Source organism: Saccopteryx bilineata, chromosome 4 (assembly GCF_036850765.1).
Source record: "Saccopteryx bilineata isolate mSacBil1 chromosome 4, mSacBil1_pri_phased_curated, whole genome shotgun sequence".
NCBI lineage: Eukaryota > Metazoa > Chordata > Mammalia > Chiroptera > Emballonuridae > Saccopteryx > Saccopteryx bilineata.
In genome coordinates, this window is record NC_089493.1 from 68417014 (window position 1) to 68422618 (window position 5605).

Here is a 5605-nt window from a genome sequence, read left to right on the forward strand (position 1 = left end):
GTATATTCTGCTGCTTTGGGGTGAAATGTTCTGAAGATATCAATTAAATCCAGTTGATCGGGTGTGTCATTTAAGGCTGTTGTTTGTTAATTTTCTATCTGGAGGATCTATCAACAGATGTCAGTGGGATATTAAAATCTCCTACTATTGCCTGACCAGGCAGTGGCACAGTGGATAGAGCATCGGACTGGGATGCAGAAGACCCAGGTTTGAGACCCCGAGGTTGCCAGCTGGAGCACGGGCTTATTTGGTTTGAGCAAAGCTCACCAGCTTGGACCCAAGGTCTCTGGCTCAAGCAAGGGGCTACTCGGTCTGCTGTGGCCCCCCAGTCAAGGCAAATATGAAAAAGCAATCAATGAACAACTAGGTGCCACAACGAAAAACTGATGATTGATGCTTATCTCTCTGCGTTCCTGTCTGTCTGTCCCTCTCTCTGACTCTCGCTCTGTCTCTGTAAAAAACAAAAACAAAAACAAAAAAAACCTCCTACTATTATAGTATTGCTGTTGATCTCATTCTTTATGTCCATCAAAATCTGCTTTATATATGTAGGTGCTCCTATATTAGGTGCATAAATATTTACAATGGTTATATCCTCCTGTTGGACTGCTCCCTTTATTATTATGTAATGACCTTCTTTGTCCCTTACTATAGTGTTTGTTTCAAAGGTTATTTTGTCAGATATAAGTATTGCTACCCCAGCTTTTTTTTTCATTTCCATTTGCATGAAATACTTTTTTCCATCCCTTTACTTTCAGTCTATGTGTATCTTTTGTTCTGAGGTGGGTCTCTTGTAGACAACATATATATGGGTCCTGTTTTCTTTTTTTTTTTATATATATATATATAATTTTATTTTTTTAATGGGGTGACATCAATAAATCAGGATACATATATTCAAAGATAACAAGTCCAGGTTATCTTGTCGTTCAATTATGTTGCATACCCACCACCCAAAGGGGTCCTGTTTTCTTATCCATGCAGCTACCCTATGTCTTTTGATTGGTGCATTTAATCCATTTACATTTAAGGTTATTATTTATTTGTTGTTTTGTTTGTTTTTTACAGAGTCAGAGAGAGGGATAGATAGGGACAGACAGACAGGAACGAAGAGAAATGAGAAGCATCAATCATCAGTTTTTTGTTGTGACACCTTAGTTGTTCATTGATTGCTTTCTTTTTTTTTTTCCAATAGCATTGACTTTTATTCATTCATGTTAAGTCACCTGAAATGATGTTTGCATTTAAATGCTCATTAATGTAAATGGCTGAACAAATCCATTTCAATGGATACTCAATATCCCACATAGTTAAGTCACTTCAACACAGCCTCATGACAACTCCCACACCAAAACAGTACTTTATTTTGTAAATTTAACCCATTATTACTCCCATATTATGGTTTGTTTTTAGCTGTCAAGTGTACAAGGTGAAGAAAAAATTTAGTTAGAAGGGGGTTGCACCTGGAAAATAAAGTTCTTAAAACTCCATATACATGTTTAAAACTGCTGGGTCCAAAGTCCATCTATGAACTCCAGGGTTGCCAGTATCATGTGCAGCATATTAAAGCTACACTATCTGGATAGCTTATTAATTCTGCATAAATCAGGTCAATCAATGTGTCAACCTGTAACAGACTGTGCACTTTTAACTGAACATGGCAAAATATTCACTCTTTTGAAGTTTACATCATCATTTGATGTCAAACAATGAAGCAAATCCCAACAGTATATACAAAAACAGCTTTGCATTTACAAAAGATTGTTTCCCATACTGATTAATCCAGGCAGCTAACTCATTGGTTTATGCAACTTTATTGAAGAAAAATAAATCAATTACTAGCAGAGCTATTAGTTGATCACTCATCCATTGACAACTTGCATCATTTATTCAGTGCTATATTAAACAGTGTATTGGAAGATAGATTAACTAATAGCTCCAAGCCTCCTAAAAATTTAAATGAAAATTACAAAAATGTTTGAGACCCTATTTTGGAATACAAAGGGTGTTTGACTTCCAATTTCCATTCTCTGTAGAACAAGAACAGGTCATTCCTTTATTGACATGCATAAAATACATCACATTTTCTGTTCTGCTGATGCTATAAATTCAATACCAATTCTCCAGCCACATCAGTTATGAGCATAAAGTATATCATGTAACCTCAGATCTCTAACAGTGGAAGGCTTAAACAGAATGGATGCTGCTAGAATAATGCTGCTTCCTTTGATGCGACAACTGAGCATCCATCTCCCTCCCCCTCAGATGATTTCTTCAGCATGTTAGAGCAGTGAGGAATGGTTTTAGTCTCATAACCAAGTTAGAGTGAAGACATTGGCCACATAATACACATGCTCCATTTTTAAAAAATTCTGAATCTTGGGCAACTGTTCTCTTGTAACTACTTTACAGTTTCTAAAAGCAGTTATTGTCCAAAGCTGGAAGAACTTAAGTCTTCTCAGATGAGCATGTGAATGAATGGAGGGAGGTAAACAAAAAATAAAATTAAAAAAGATGAGGTCTGATAGGGGAGCAGCCGGATAAGAAAATCAAAAAAGGAACAGTAATTTAAAGTTTATTCCAGCTATAATGCAGGTTATTCTGACTTTAAGGTAGCATCACATGGCATACTTCTGAGTCCATTCCCGAGATATTCTGTTGTACTTATCTCTGTCTGTTTTATAGATCCGTGCAATCTCTGGCACTAGGGGGTCATCTGGGTTTGGATCACATAGCAGTGAACAAATGGATAAAAGAACTTTAGAAATAGTTAAAGCAGGAGACCACTGTGATCTTAGAATATCGAGACAAATGCTGCCATTACTGTTAATATTTGGATGATAAATTCTTGTTGTAAATGCAACCTTAGGTGATTTGAAGGGGTAGTCTGTAGGAAAATGAATTGTCAAAAAGAATACACCGCCTTGATATGGGCTGTCATTAGGTCCCATAATTGTGGCTTGCCAATGAAACATATCATCCCCAACTGGACCTGCAGAACATTGTGCTGGAGGGTCACGGGCCAAATCACTAAATTCCTTATTAATCCGTTTCAGCGCCATAGTCTGTGCTTTGAGTCCGGCTCCTCACTATCTTGGTGTGTGCTCAAAGGTCCGGCCAAAACTCTTGATTATCCCGGCGGCAGGGAAGGATTGTCTCTTCGTCTCACGCCGGCTCTGCCAGACACAGGCGCTGAGGGGCCGGGGCCTCCCTCGAGCTGCTGCGGCCTCGGCCTCCACGCGCGGCAGCTGGTGCCTCCCCTGCCCTATGGGGCTCACGCACACCACACAGCCACAAGATGTCCACTCTGACGGAACTCGATTGCTTTCTAATATGTGCCTTGACCGTGGGCCTTCAGCAGACCGAGTAACCCACTGCTCAAGCCAGCAAGTTTGGGTCCAAGCTGGTGGGCTTTTGCTCAAACTAGATGAGCCCGTGCTCAAGCTGGCAACCTCCGGGTCTCGAACCTGGGTCCTCTGCATCCCAGTCCTACTCTCTATACACTGCGCCACCGCCTGGTCAGGCTTAAGGTTATTATTATTTTTTTTTTTTTTTTTCATTTTTCTGAAGCTGGAAACAGGGAGAGACAGTCAGACAGACTCCCGCATGCGCCCGACCGGGATCCACCCGGCACGCCCACCAGGGGCGATGCTCTGCCCACCAGGGGGCGATGCTCTGCCCCTCTGGGGCGTCGCCATGTTGCGACCAGAGCCATTCTAGCGCCTGGGGCAGAGGCCACAGAGCCATCCCCAGCACCCGGGCCATCTTTGCTCCAATGGAGCCTTGGCTGCGGGAGGGGAAGAGAGAGACAAAGAGGAAAGCGCGGCGGAGGGGTGGAGAAGCAAATGGGCGCTTCTCCTGTGTGCCCTGGCCGGGAATCGATTAAGGTTATTATTGATATGTACTTATTTATTGCCATTTTATTCTTTAAATCTACAATCCTCTTTCTCTCGGTTTCTTTTTTCCCTTGCTCTTTTTATAGCAGGCTCCTTAGCATTTCTTGCAGTACTGGTTTGGTTATAATGAATACCTTCAGTCTTTTTGTCTAGGAAACTTACTGTTTCTCTTTCAATTTTAAATTATAGCTTTGCTGGATAAAATAGTTTTGGTTGTAGGTTCTTGTTTTGCATTACTTTGAATATTTCTTGACAATCCTCTCTGGCCTGTAGAGTTTCTGTTGAGAAGTCGAATGTCATCCTTATGAGGGATCCTCTGTAGGTAATTAACTGCTTTTCTCTTGCAGCTTTTAGTATTCATTCTTTGTCTCTTAACTTTGGCATTTTAATTACTATGTGTCTTGGTGTAGGCCTCCTTGGGTTTCTCTTTAATGTCACTTTTCCTTTATCAATTTAGGGAAATTTTCAGCTATGATTTCTTCAAACAAGTTCTCTATCCTTTGTTCATTCTCTTCTCCTTCAGGAACCCCTATGATGCGTATGTTGTTTCTCTTCATGTTGTCACAGAGCTCTCTTAGAGTTTCCTCAGTCTTTTTTTTTTTTTTTTCAGAGACAGGGAGAGGGATAGACAGGGACAGACAGACAGGAATGGAGAGATGAGAAGCATCAATCATTAGTTTTTTTTGTTGTTGTGCATTGCGACACCTTAGTTGTTCATTGATTGCTTTCTCATATGTGCCTTGACCATGAGGCTGCAGCAGACCGAGTAACCCCTTGCTTGAGCCAGCAACCTTAGGTCCAAGCTGGTGAGCTTATGCTCAAATCAGATGAGCCCACGCTCAAGCTAGCAACCTCAGGGTCTCGAACCTGGGTCCTCGGCATCCCATTCCAACACTCTATCCACTGCACCACTGCCTGGTCAGGCTCCTCAGTCTTTTTGAACCTCTTTTCATTTTGCTGCTCTACTTCTGTGCTTATGTTAGTCTTGTCCTCTAAGTCGCTGATTTGATCCTCTGCTTCATCCAACCTGCTGTTGATTCCTTCTAGTGCAGTCTTCATTTCTCATATTGTATTTGTCATTTCTGACTGGTTCTTTTTTACGATTTCAATGTCCTTTTTGATACTTGCTATCTCTTTAAGTTCTCATTGTGACCATCCATAGTTGCTCTAAGATCCTTGAGCATTATTAAATCATTATTTCTAAACTCTGTATCTGGTAGTTTGGTTACTTCTATTTCATTTATTTCTTTTTCTGGCAATTTCTCTTGTTGATTCATTTGGGTCATATTTCTTTGTCTGCTCATTTTGTCTGTGCATTAGGAAGCTCTGCTATGACTTTGAAATTTGTTGTGATGTCTTTATGAGGAAGATGGGCTCAGTGGTACTGACCTCTAGATCACCTGACTTCCTTGCTCTAGGAATCCTTCTTGAGGATGGTATTTACCCTTCTGTTGTGGATGGTATTTACCCTTCTGTTGTATGTGAGTATTGAAAGCAGTTGATCCTTTTGTGGATGTGGTTATCCCTTCAGGTTGGCTGGCTCTACAGGTCAATCTTGATCATAGGTATTAGATGCTATGCAGTGTCTTTCCTGTTGGGCGTATTTATGCTTCACAGTATCTGGTGCCTGCTGGACTCCTCCTTTGGGAGTGCTGCTTGTGTAGCTAGCTGAGTCTAGTGTTGGTACTATCTGCCACCCACTACTGGTT

General features: G+C 41.1%; 1 pseudogene; it reads right to left on the reverse strand.

Annotated features, from left to right (window-relative positions):
• Positions 1–1341: 1341 nt before the first annotated feature.
• Positions 1342–3298, reverse strand: LOC136335195 (ubiquitin-conjugating enzyme E2 D3 pseudogene; annotated as a pseudogene).
• Positions 3299–5605: the final 2307 nt, after the last annotated feature.